Below are 14,301 nucleotides of genomic sequence, written 5' to 3'. Positions count from 1 at the left end.
TCATGAATTACAACTGTTTTAGAAATAATGCCTACAACAATTGATTGATGTGTGGCAGCCACATTTTTTTGATAATTACTGAGGTAGAGATGCCAGAGATTCTTTCTAGATGATGGGCCAAACAGCCCCAGACTAGTTCACCAAAGTAGGTTTAGTAAAAAATGCTGTTTATCTAAGGGGGAAAGCAAGCCAATTTCGGCACAGGCTTTTATACGTTTTCTTTTGCAAGAATCATTTAAAAATATTTCTCAGCTGTTTGTGAATGTAAAAAAGTATTAAAACAATGTATCAGCAAAGAATTCACAGATTTAAGTTTCCTGGACATTGAAGTCTTGTCTAATGAGTGCTAAAATCTGATTGGCTGAAGGCAGTCGTGTTTTTTGGCTGGACCGCAACAGCGGGGCCAGCCCTACAAATGCGAATGTCTGTGACTGACTGACTAACTGAGTGAGTGAGTGATATAGTTACACCGCGCATGTCTGTGACGTCGGCCGGTTCGGTCCAGCCCACGCGCCAACAACTCGCCTCTATTAGTGAAGCCTTTTACCCCATTGGCTACAGAGTGAACTGCAATGCCTGGTTGCACTTGCAAAAAGAACTTGAAACTCCACCCACCCAATGTTAAGTCAATGGGTAGAGCCTGAAAAGAGGCCAATTTAAATATAAAATATAAAGTGAATACATTTTTTACACAAGAAGTGATGGTTTAACTAGTTAATCCCATCCCTTGTAATGTCTCCGCTGGGTCTGATTTTTAAAAATAATTCTGCCAAAATCCCCAAATCTGGGTTAATTTCAGTGCATGCAATGTGGCTTGTCCTACTACCGTATGACCATATAAGGATTTCGCAGCCAGGCAGAGTGCTTCAGCGGCAGGTGTGATGCTGTGTCGTTTTATTCTGATTAGCTAGCTACATATGATCTCACCAGTTTAAGTCCAAGGTCCAAAAATGTTGTGTTAGGCAGTGGGCCGAAGGTTGCTATCTGCTTTAGTTTTTGAAATGATCGATCCTGGGCTACAGAGTAGCTGTTTTTTTCATATAAGATAGATGCATTTTTTATGAACACGTTTCCGTTTGTTGGCAGTCTGAATTCCAGCATATTTTTACGAAAACTAAACTTACGTTTCATAAATTCATTAGGCAAACGCCAGGGAGTACTATACCGCAAACCAATCAAAAACGTGTTCTAGCGTCATGTGACGTGAAGTCTGCCAATGATATTCGTTCAAATAGGAAGTAAACAGGAATTGACGGCTGAAGCTGAGAAGCTGCGAATGCGAATACTGCTGTCAGGTAAGTTGGTTAATTTCTAGTTAATTAATTTTAATATTTAATATTTTGCCAATCCCTAGCTAATCTTCGATGCAGTCAATATTGGCAACCTATTAAATGTACTGTCATCACATTTCAAGTTCTCTCCTATTCCCGTCTGGTGTAGCATGTTGTAGGCCTAGTTAGTGGAAAAAAGTATGTTATCGATCTACTGTATGTGAAGACTTAAACTTTGGACACAAGACAAAACCCAAGACTGTGTAACAGTAAGTGCATATTCACTTGCCTTGCCTATGATTGACCAGACTAGACAGAGATTGAAGTGGAAGAGATAACATTTATTTTAGAACAGAACTTTACATCATTTGCTGATCAACTAATAATTAGTCATGTCAATATTTTATCCTCAAACAACAAAAAGCAATCAAACTGTGAATTGTATATATTTGCTTATTTTTAATTTGATTATTTACTCTTCCTTTATATTGTGATTATTTGTGGTGTGTTCTCACAGTCCAAACAAAGACACATGTCTGTACATGGCAGCTTGTTCAGCCTGCATGTGCATCTCCCTTTCACACACTGTGTTTTTTTGCAGGAGCAGTACACAAGCTCCAAGATGCTGATCGGGGCTGGGGAAAGTGTCATCCAGTCAATCCCAAAGAAGTCTCCCTCAGTCTTCCAGCCATTGGCCGTTGGTGGGGGTATGTCTGGCTGGCTCTGCAGGCACCTCCTGTATATGGCTTCCTGGTAGTTTGCCCGCTGAGTGTGTTTATGTAAGGCATCCCTGTTTGGTGGTAGACTTCTGTCTGTGCATTTTCCACTCCTGAACATTTGACACCGTGCATAATTTACATCCCTACAGCATTTTAGGTTGTAGAGGTCACAGGTAAATGCTTCAGTTGCTTCATACAGCTCTGCTGGGGGTTGAAAAGCTGTTCCCAACTTCCTGAATGTGGCACAATGCTCTTTGTTAGATAGCAGTGTTTTTACTGCCTTCACTTTACCAATGCCATGCAGAGCACTCAGTGTATCACAGCCGGTGAAACAGTGGAGGCCAATCAGAGCACAGAGACTTCATCACCAAGATGGCTGTGTATTCTCTGCACATGTTTGGTGCGTTTGTTTGCCCCTTTCCCTGTGTGGAAGTACAGGTTTGCTCCAATTTCCTTGCAGAAAGTGATGGCCAGTACAAACACATCAATGTCAGGACTGTTTATTACAACACTTGAACTATACTGTGAGGCATGCGCACAATGAAGTAATAGCTGAGTGTCTGCCTCCTCCTGTATTGTGAACAATGCTGGCAGTGATAAGACCTCAAGTTCTGTGCCACTGTTGTTCATTCTGATTACATGGCACTCAGACCCATGTCCAACTATTAGTGTGATGTCTTCAATTTGATCTTTCCTGGACTTGGACCATGTCTCAAAGAGAAACTGTTGCAGTTGTTCTTTGTTATCACCACAAGATAAGAACTTAGACCATTGTTTGGGGGTTTTCTGGTCAGCTGAATATATTGTAGTCAACTGACATCCTTTTGTTGCTCGTCGGCCTCGTTTTGCATTCTTTATACTCATCGTTTTGTAGGTGTCAGGGACAAAATGCACCACTTTAGATTTTACTCGCTGCAGTGATCAGGTACATTAGTAAACTGTTGGCAAATCGTCCAAATGTATCTTGGGGTTTCATAGCCTGTACTAGTGCCATTGCATCCCACACCCAGGTTGAGCCATCAGGGATTTCAACTGTGGCTGGTGGATTTACTAGAAAGTGCATTAATTTGGCTTTGTCAGTTTTCACGAGAGCCATCTATGTTAGAAATTGCTGCAGGCAAGGGCCCCAGACTATAGACCAGCATTTCCCCTATGTCTATATTCCTCACTGTTCTGACCACAATAAGCCTTGCGAAGAGATCATGTCTGCTTTGAGGGCTATCTCCTGACCTCTCACTTTGGTTACACTTGAGGTTGCTGTGTCTTTAAATGTCTTTAGTTTCATCTTTTTCGCTGGAGCATGAAATTCCACCTCATCTGTTTTGAGACGTTGCTGACAGAATTCAACAAATGCCTTCTCACCTCTCTCCTTTGCATTTGACAGATCAGCAGAGACGGCTTCTGATGCTACCTGACCTGATGTAATATGGTAAAGCTTCTCTTTTTCCAGTGTTTGATCAAATGGGTACATCATGTTTTGTATGGTTGACATTATGCTCTGAACATCTTTTTCATCCTGTTCCTTTCTTTTTTCATCCAATTCTGTTGTCTGTCTTGTTGTCATGTTCTGCCTAGCCATGTCCTTGACCTCCATTGTGATGGCTGCTCTCTCGTGCTGTGTCAGTGTCCACTTGTGGACTGCACCTTTGTTCAACGAAAAACCTATAAGTCCACCTTTGGTCTTTGAGTCCCTGTTTGCCATCTGCTCTATTACCTGGTCACATGCAGTGCGTGTGAAGCCATATGCCTGCTGCCTCTGTGCCACGAATTCACCCGACTGTACCTGTGTGTAGATTCTCAGATGAGTATCCTTTAAAATGCTCATCTCCAGCCAGTATGCTGATAGGAATCAACTACAGTAGATACCTATCAGCATACTGGCTGGAGATGAGAATTTTAAAGGTGGATTATAATATAATCCGGATGCTGGAAAGATACAGACCCGAATTTGCTTCTCGTGTGGCCCTGATAAAGGATAGGAGAGCCTCTACCATTTCAATGTAGGAACTCCAAAATTGGAATGTCTTACTATCTTGTTGTTTTTTGAATTTTTCATAGCCTTCAAGGACTGTGTTGACCTCCTGTGATTCAATAATGACTTCAAAGTTTTCTTTAGGAAAGTCTCTCTGGAGTTCAGTGGCAACTTTTAAAGCAGCTTCACGGCAGTCTTGAGGTAGGGTGTCAAGGTATGCTTGCCAGCGTAACCTGTGTAGTGCCTCATATATCAACTTGTGGCTACGGATGCTTCTGTTATATTGGTGACCTGTTATAACTCCCCCAACAGACCCAGCAGCAATAACATCAGCCTCAATCAGGATGTCTTGTAAGCCAGTATCCCCAAAATGCTTGCCAATACAGTACAGGAAATCCATACATATAGTCTTTCCTTGTATGTTTCACTCCTCCACCGTATCTTCTGAGCTTTGGCATAGATGGCTTAGCTAAAGACTAGAACTATATCCTGAAGTTCTAGTTTGTCTGCAATTTCTGTTGACCTCTTAAGGATGGTTTGTACAGTTCCCAGTTCTGTAGGACTTGCATCAATCACTGGAAGGTACCCAATGTTGGTTGGTGGAGGAATTGGACCTCCATGAATGAGTGTGTTAAAACCAGTCCATCCGGGAAGGACTTTGCCATGGACTGCAGTCCTCATCAGGAAGTAGGTGCTGTCTAATGTTTGTGCTGCTTTCCTGGTAAGTATGTGGTTCTCTAGATCTAGTTCAACTTCTTTCCCAAAAGGTTTTGGGCCTGTCCTCTTTCCTGTGATGTATGTCTCAAGATTAGTAGGGGGCCGATCAAGAGGCCTCTTTCTTGTTTTCTGTAAATACTGATTGTCAGGTGTAGGTGCATCACATGGAATCATTTTTTGAATTATTATGCCATTTGTATTGTGTGTAGTCCCCTTACCAGACAATGTTTCCTTTCCAAAGTCATTATTGTCCCAAACAAGAGTTGCTTGCAGCTTTACTTGGATGTTTTGGGGGATGTAAGTGTTGTATTTGTAGCTGTGCTAAAGCTGTGTCATGTTCAAGTAATTGTGAGTTGGAGGAGCAGTACCCAAGACCATTCAATAAAAAAGCTGACCGGATCCTGTCATGTGTTTAACAGTCATGGCTAACGAACAATGTTTGGGCATGAGCCATCTCTCTTTCACTGTGAGGTTCATCACATCCTGGCAAGTTGATACAATCTTCTGATTGATCAACTTCTCTTCACAAACATTCACTCTTTCATTGTCAGTAGAGGGATCTGTTGTCATGCCTGTAGTTCAGGCGATGAAATTGAAGAGCTTATTTGGGATCAGTTGACATCAGCTGACATTGTAAGTTGCTGTGCTGTTAGTGGCCATGTGAGTTTAGGGGTTGTTTTACACTTGTCCACTATGACATCTTTCAGTGTCATGGCTGCATGGAACAAGAGTCTCGTCTCATTTCTGTCATCTGTTTCAATTGTTCCTGTGTCGTCTTCATCTGATGATGATGACGATGATGATCCAGCTGTGGCAACTTCATCTTGGACCACTTCATGTGGTGTCAAATCACCAATATAGACAAAGTCATGTCTTGGCAACTTCTGATACTTCAGAAAAGGATAGGACTCTTGTAGCCTCCCTTTTAAAGAACAAGATTTGTAAGAGGAGATGTCAATTCCTTCTGTTTCATGGACACATTTCTTGAACAGGGCATTTAACTTGGATAGCTTGAGCACCTTCCGTTTCCTCAGTAACCTCTCCTCCACCACTGTCTTACAGAAGTGATTGTATCCAGACTGATACTGGCTGTTCCCTGTGCAGTCTTGTTTATCGTCTTTTTCGTACAGAAACATAGTGTAATTTCTGTAGCATCTGAAATGATACATTGCCTCTGAGGCAACAAGATCCATCCCACGTATTTGAAGTAACAAGTTTTCATCCTTGCGTGCCTCCACTGCAGCAAGCAGCTTACCAGCTGTCAGTCTTTCACGTTGCTGAAAATTCTCCTTGACCCTCTTCCGGTTATGACTTATGGAATATTTGTCACGTCTGCATATTATGCACTGCATAGGAAGGAGATTGTGGTGCTTTCTTTAGGTGACCCGGAACCGCTGTTGTGGTGGAGCGGAGAACTCTAACCTTTGGTGGCGTATAGTCATTTTCACTTGTATGTTGAGTGTGTGCTTCCGCAATTGCTACATTGTGATGTGAAACAAACAGGGGGGAGGGGGAGAGAGAAATATGTGAATCTGTACCGCATGTGAATCTGTACTGTATCCATTCAAGTTTTAATTTGTTTACAACTCTCCTAATCTGTTTCCCCAGGTAACCCCAGATGCTCAGCCTTGCTATCAGACATCTTCTGGACCTGACCTGACCCTGTCGTCGATGCCTTGATGATATTGTGCATATATTTTTCTAAAACATTTTTAAAAAATGCCTTTGTAATAATATTAATATAATAAAATATAATAATAAATAATATACAAAAATTGGTGAAGCCTAATGAAATAGAGTGTTGGTGTAAGGTACAAATTTGATCCTAGATCAGCATCCCCACATGCTTTGACAGGATCTGACAGGATCACGGTCTGTTTAGGCACAGTATTTGAGAAACTACAGTACCTTGCAATTAGTACATGCTATTAGTCCCTGCTTTTAATGTAATGCTGAAACAATGAACATGCTCTTTGTTTTGTATGATTCAGCTTATAATGGAGTCTTAGCATTTATACACACAAATAAGATCAACACAACTAGCCTACAGTTAACCAGTTTTTCCCACGGCGCGCATAACTCCAGATCACGGAGGTGATGCTTCGTTTAGTAGGAACCATGTGCAGGTGCATCTCCCAAAATCACCACTTCGAACGGCACAAAATTTTTAAGCACAGCTTTATCGCCTAACGTTACTTCAGCTAACATGTTAGCGATTCGGCTACTTTAATTAACCTAGTTAGCGCATGCCATTGATACAGATGTATGGACACAGAGGACAACAAATAACGTTACAGAGGTGAGGACATGCCATGGCTAGGTAGCTATATAGTTAGCCAAGTTTTACTCATGACACTTTGTACAGGTGTGCCATGGGTCTGCACGGTTTCGTGCTTGTTTTTCTTGCAGTGACAAAATTTAAAGCTGCTTTAATTTGCTACTAACCTTCAACTTCCTGTACTGTCTTTTCTCTCGTCTTGCGGGCTCTTTCGATGTTTCTTATGTTGGCATACTGCATATAACATTCTCTATGGTAGCCAACATTAGCAGGCACATCTGGAATGTGGCCATCTGCTAGATTATACTTTTTGACAGCGCTTTCTGCAATTTGACTTTCTTTAGTAGGGAGATTGACCCACTGAAGTAAACTATTTACAAATTTTGTCAAAATTGCAACTGAAAATTGTTAAATATTTGTTGTACTGCTTGTTGAATGCATGCAACACTCCATATTTCTCACGTTTTCACGTTTTCCAACCAGAATCCAGACTTGCTGAAGTATGCATGTGTGTGTGTTTGGGTTTATGCAAATTAGATGTCGGACATCAAATGAGATACAGTAGATGTCAGGCATCAAATGAGATGTCAGACATGACTCAGACAAACAATAGCTAGATAAAGTAGTTTATTTGGGCATTCTTTTTAACAGATAAAATTATACATTAGAAACTCATAAAGTAGTCATAGGGTCTATAACAAATATGCAAACTTTATTCTGTTTCACGTTATCACAATATGAGAAAATTACACAGCAGATTAAATCAGAACACAGGACATGTTAAGCACCTGTAAAGGAATGTGTTTAGACTACTACCAACCGGAGTTTTTCCATAACAATGGTCCAAATAGCACTACCAACCACAGTTTTGCTTGACAACGATAAAACAATGTACCCAAACGGCCGTGGAAGAATATTTCACTTTCAGGTGATTAAGTCAATAAAAATCAATAAATATTAAAGTAACCATATGTAGTCATTGTTGGTAACCCATTGTATAAGTGGAATAAACCCCTCCAGGCTGTCCCGTTATTGGAAAATAATGTACTTCGGTGGTGGTTAAGCGACCTTGGCTTCACCTCGGCCGCATCACCACCCCCGTCATACATTATTTTCCAATAACGGGACAACCCGTTATGGTTTATTCCTTACATATTCCATACTTTGACATTAATTAATTAATTTGTTCATTCCGACAACTACTACGAGTCAATCCGATAGGTCATGTTTACAGACCGCTCTGCATGTTTATATTTTGGGGTCCTACTTAAGCGTACGCTATTGGTTGATATTTTCAATGACGTTGTACACTACAGTTCTTGTTGGTTCATCAGCTACCGCCATCCCATGATGTGCCTGATCAGACAGACAATTAAAAGATAAGTTTGTGAAAATATATGTTAAAACCAGAGCTGCCAACAAATTTTATTAGACTTAACAGAATTATTCAATATCATACATAAAAAATTGTGTACTCTGTCGAAGGAGATCGATCAAGTTCACGAAATAAGCGTTCGGCCCACTGCCTATGTGCTGCGTTCAACTGTACTAACCGCTATTCTAAGGATTCTTCTCTCCAGTTCTTTCGATTAATACATTTGAGACATTTTCAGATGAACAAGGGGTTTTGTAGGTGTCAGGGACAAAATGCACCACTTTAGATTTTACTCGCTGCAGTGATCAGGTACATTAGTAACTTGGCAAATCGTCAAGTATCTGGGGTTCATAGCCTGTACTAGTGCCATTGCATCCACACCAGTTAGCCATCAGATTCAACTGGCTGGTGGTTTACTAGGTCATTAATTTGGCTTGTCAGTTTCGAGCCATCTATGTTAGAAATGCTGCAGGCAAAGGCCCAACTATAGACCAGCTTCCCTTGTCATATTCACGTTCTGCACAATAAGCCCAGGAAGGATCATTCTGCTTGAGGGCTAAGCGAGTTAAAAGAATTCTGCCTTTCGGTTTCAGTTGATTCTTATAAAGTCTCCTCTTATATAATTTGTATATGTTGTTGGTGAAATCAGATTTGTAAGCAGTTTTGAAGCTTCTTTAAGAAGACAAGGTAAGGGGATTTACTTAGCTAGGGGGAGCAAGCTTACTGCTTTCTATCGATCTATCTGTCTATCTAGCTAACTTGCTAGCTAGCTAGCTAGTTACCTCATGATAGATCTGTCTAGCTATCTAGAGTTCTGTTATCTGTCTATATAATTAGCTAGCTAGTAAGCTAGCTAGCTAGCTAGTGATCTATTTTATCTATTTTTCTATGTAAATATCTTAACACTAAACGTATCTTGTACAATTAACTTTTTTGAAATGTTATGACAGTATGGTTCTGTGGTTGCAAGAACATGCTTGTTGTCCAGATGTGGGCGTGTCCAATTATCATGTAAGGTAGTTGGGGTGGATTTTCCTGTAGTCGTGGACTCCACTCTTTCGCTCCACTGTGCTTGCATTGGTTGCAATGGGCAATGGCTGCGCCCTAGTTTGGGCTTCATGCACCGGTGAGCACTAAACATAGCAAATCAGTGGGTGACGTCATGATCACTTCGTCCATATTTTTATACGGTCTATGGTCCAGCCATATATTAGGTTTTAACCTGGTCTTGTTGAAGAGTCGTGTATGTTCTGTCTGGACCTTTAACCAATTTTTTTGTATTTTTAAAAATGTTTATATACTGAGATTAATAAAATTGTTGGATATTGAATTGAATTGAATGATCTTTATTGCCATTATACTCAGGTACAATGGAATTCCGCATGGCTTCTCTCAATATAATAAAAGCAGCAGTAAATAAAAGCAGTACAATAAATAAAAGTAGTGCTAACTTTTGTGTTTATAAATTGTGTTTGTAGTATCAGACTTTGAGGGTGGAGGTGGGTGTATGTGTGTGCGTGTATGGGCCACAGTCCTTAATGTGTGTGTGCGCTCACAGTTCCTGTTATTCATTTCGTGGTTGGGCAGGGAGGGGTGTGATGGAGGCTACAGCTCTGGGAAAGAAGCTGGTCGTCAGCCTGTTGGTACGGGATCTTATTGTCCTGAACCGTTTGCCGGACGTCAGCGGTTCAAACGGAGTGGCTGGGGTGTGTGGTGTCCCTGATAATGCTGCTAGCCTTCTTCCTTAGTCGACTGGCATAGATAGTGTCCAGGTTTGGGAGCTCATCCCGACAATGCATTGGGCCGCCTTCACCGCCCGATGCAGGTCCTTTCGCTCAGCGGCTGTGCAGCCGGCATACCACACAGTGGCACGGTTAGTCAGGATGCTCTCAATGGTGCTCCTGTAGAAGTTTAGCAGCAGTTTCTGTGAGAGCTGGGCCTGTTTCAGCTTCCTGAGGAAGAAGAGTTTTTGTTGGGCCTTTTTACGCAAGTGTGAGGTGTTGCAGGTCCATTTCGGCTGTTTTGACATATTGACTCCAAGGAACCTCAGGTTGTCCACGCTTTCCACTGCTTCTCCATGTATGTGGAGGGGGAGGTGGACTCCTGAGGTCCTCCTGAAGTCAATAACCATCTCCTTTGTCTTAGATGTGTTAAGGACCAGGTTGCTGTCCCTACACCACTCAGCTAGATGTTCCACCACCTCAAGCCTGTAGGCCATCTCGTCATTGTCTGAAATCAGCCCAACTATAGTGGTGTCATCTGCAAATTTGATTATGGAGTTGGAGGTGTGGATGGGGGTGCAGTCGTGGGTGAAGAGTGTGAAGAGCATAGGGCTCAGCACACAGCCCTGTGGGGTTCCTGTGGGGTTCCTAGGATGAGGGTGGAGGAGGTGTGGTTGCCAATCCTGACTTGCTGTGGTCGGTCTGTGAGGAAGTCCATGACCCATGAACACAGCGAGGAACCAAGGCCCAGGTTGTCCAGTTTACTGACCAGTTTGTGGGGGATGACAGAGTTAAATGCGGAACTAAAGTCCACGAATAGCATCCTCACATAACTGTTTGGTTCCTCTAAGTGTGTCAGAGCGGTGTGGAGAGCTGTTATGATGGCATCCTCTGTGGATCAGTTTGCCCGGTAGGCAAACTGGTGCTTATCCAGATCAGGTGAGATGATGGTTTTGATGTGTGAAAGCACAAGTTTCTCGAAGCACTTCATGGCTATGCGTGTTAGCGCCACTGGGCGATAGTCATTCAGACACTTCACAGATTAATTTTTGGGCACTGGAATAATGGTGGAGGATTTAAGGCATGTTGGAACAGCAGCTTGTTGTAATGAGAGGTTGAATATTTTAGTAAACACCTCTGTAAGCTGCTCAGCACATAGTTTCAGTACCCGGCCAGGCACTCCATCTGGGCCTGCTGCCTTGCGTGCATTAACTTTCTTCAGGGTGGTCCTCACCTGGTGGTGCTGTAGAACCAGTATCGACTGATGAGTGGAGCAGGCTCCCCTCTCTGAGTGTCGAAGCAGGCAAAGAACTGGTTCAGGACAGGCAGCTTGTCGTCATCACTGAGCAGCAGATTGGAGGTTTTGTAGTCAGTCAGTGCCTTGATATTGTTCCACATGCTGTGGGGGTTGTTGTTGTCAAATTGATCCTCAATACGCTGTTGGTATTTGCGCTTTGCGTCCCTGATGCCCCCCATGCTTCACTGGCTTGTTTGTCACCTGACCTGAAAGCTGCATCCCGCTCCTTGAGTAATGTCCTCATATTGCTGTTTATCCATGGCTTTTGGTTAGGAAACACCTTTATTGTCCTTTTTGTTAATACATTTTCTGTGCAAAAGTGTATGTATCCTAGGACTGATCCAGCATATTCCTCAAGGTCTGTTCCTTCTGCAAACAAAACCCAGTCTGTGTTATCAAAGCAGACTTGCAGCATTGAGGTGGCTTCCTCAGACCTCACTTGTACGGTCCTGATAGCTGGTTTTGTTCTGCAGATCTGTGGTCTGTAAGCTGGGGTCAGAGAAATATGGTCTGACTGTCCTAGATGTGAAGATGGGGTTGCTTTAAATGCTCCTGGAATGTTTGTGTAGACTTGGTCCAGGACGTTGTTCTCTCTCGTTGGGAAATTCACATTTTTATGAAATTTGGGCATGACCAGTTTGAGATCCGCGTGATTGAAGTCCCCTGCTACAATGATCACCCCATCCGGGTGCGCCATAAGCTGTTTGTTAATGCCATCATGTAGCTTTTCCAATGCTAACATAGCCTTAGCTTGTGGGGGAATATATACTGCCATGATTGTTATTGTCCTGAATTCCCTCGGGAGAAAGAACGGTCTGCACCTTGCCGTTAGCAGCTCCAAATCTGGGCAGCAGTATTTATCCACCAACTGGGATCGATCGTATGTGTTAAAGGCTACTGCTTTACTGATAGAAGATAAACTAACTAAGAGAACTAAGAGGTAAAAAGAAAGAGAAAAAAGAGAGAGCCGAGCCACTGTGTCTGCACACGCCGCCATCTACTTACATCCAATGCAGACAAAATTGTAGAAGTTAGGCTTTTAAAAAATAACAGCAGCTGCTGAACAAAATGCAGCTACACACAGTGCAGAGCCATTTGGTCACATGGTGTAGGGTGATGGTGGGTGTTATCCAGTGATGTGGGGTCAGTTTGTCCCAATGAATAGGTAAACCTACAATTGGGGTTAGGTAGTCTGATCTAATTGCACACAAGGGCAACGTCAACCTTGTGAAGGCTAGTGTGATGGTACAAGCAAATTGAACAGCTGGTGCACAAAAAAAGAAAAAAATGCTGTGGGGCTGTTGGAAATATTTCAGAACTTACATGCAAAAATACAAGGTGATCGTAAGACAATTTTATAAATGGGGTCCCATGATTTTTGTTTTTTCTGCACTTAAAAAACACTTTAGCTTGTGTATTTTTTCTTGCAAAGACATAAAAGCAGCCTGGAGTTTGTTACTGGCCTGTGTCAATTGTATGAAGATTGTATTAACCAATCAGCAAAATCTTATTTATCCTGTACCATAATTGAGTCAGTATGTTCAGGCAGGTTAGAGTCATTTGTTCATTTTCCCAAACCAATTCATTATTCTAGCTTTCGGCAACTGGTTTTAAATAAAATTCCAAATTATATTTATTTATTCACCAGATGGACATAAAATTCAATACAATAAAAATATTCCAAACTCTACATCAGGGATCATTGTGACTGACCTTAGGGTGAATTGCTGGGATGCCCACTACTGGGTGGATTGGTCACTGTCTTTTATCTTCTCCATTTATAAATGTTCTTTGTTACTGTGAAATGATGGACTTCATATTTTTTGGAAACCCCTCCCAGACTGATGAACCGCAGGAATTGCTACCTTTGCATGTTGCGTTAACACAAACATGAATGCTCCGGACCAAGCTGTCAAAGTTTCTGGTTTTATATACAGGTGGTAATGACAACACACCCAAAGCACCCCTCTCAATACACTTGCACTTTGTTACCTAAAAGTTGCACTTGTTATCCCATGTCTAGTGTCTACTGTACTGCCCAATGTATTGTTATTGTTGTTTTTAGCAGTACTGTTTGTCCTGTTGCACTCTACCTCTAAATCTATGAGCTGTATGACAAACTTCATCATCCTGCAGATGCATGGTAATAAAAAAAATTGATATGGAAGCAGTAAGGTGCACACCTTTTCACGCATGGCTTCTAAATGTCTTATTTTTGGGTTAAATAAATACATAATTACAAATTAACTTGTGATTCAAGTTACGTGAGGTTAGATTTATCTACTGTTAGGACTTAGTTATGTCCTAAAATATAAAACCACAGAATTTAAAGAGGGTGTACACTGCATCAACAAACAATGATAAACCAGACACTCCATCAGCATCCTCTCATCAGGTGTCCGATCCATCTCTTCTTCATCCTTGTCATCTGATGATAGAAAAATCTTCGCCTATTTGTCAGTGTTTCTATTAAAAACCGCTTCTCTTTGTTATGCTCTTTTGCATAGGCATTGTTGCTACCACTATTGCCTCTATCAAGCTTTCCCTTTGAAGTATGGAAAGTGTTAATTTAGCTAGTTTTAGATTAAATGTTTGTTGAAGAACTGAATCAAAGAAAAATAGTGAAACCGTGCACATGGGGTACTGTAAGAGTGTATGCTGGTATGCCACCAATTAATTGAGTGTCCTAATTTATTTCCTAAACTATAGGTTTATTTCAGGACATCTGCTGCAATATAATCAGTAAAACAGTTTTTCAGTTCTCAATATATTAATGTACGTTTCAGATATAAAATGCTAACCTAATGCATTAACATATTAATACAATTAATCAACTAATGTTATGATCGGTGACAAAATAAATTTACATAAAACATCAATTTATAACATTTAAAATATATAATGCAGTCCCTGTTAGCTGGGACTTTGGGTCATTAAAGCTACCAGCATTT

At 41.5% G+C, this 14,301-nt stretch overlaps 1 long non-coding RNA gene across 2 annotated transcripts; it reads left to right on the top strand.

Moving 5' to 3' along the window:
• Positions 1-1,156: 1,156 nt before the first annotated feature.
• LOC135233801 (uncharacterized) lies at positions 1,157-6,457 on the top strand. Of its 2 annotated transcripts, none has more exons than XR_010323938.1 (4): positions 1,157-1,295; positions 1,873-1,978; positions 3,375-3,419; positions 6,288-6,457. It is a non-coding gene; the product is annotated as an uncharacterized LOC135233801 (long non-coding RNA). The 2 variants fall into 2 exon arrangements; XR_010323939.1 differs by having other exon boundaries at positions 1,873-2,050.
• Positions 6,458-14,301: the final 7,844 nt, after the last annotated feature.

Source organism: Anguilla rostrata, chromosome 10 (assembly GCF_018555375.3).
Source record: "Anguilla rostrata isolate EN2019 chromosome 10, ASM1855537v3, whole genome shotgun sequence".
Lineage (NCBI taxonomy): Eukaryota > Metazoa > Chordata > Actinopteri > Anguilliformes > Anguillidae > Anguilla > Anguilla rostrata.
This window is presented reverse-complemented; position numbering and strand designations above follow the sequence as displayed.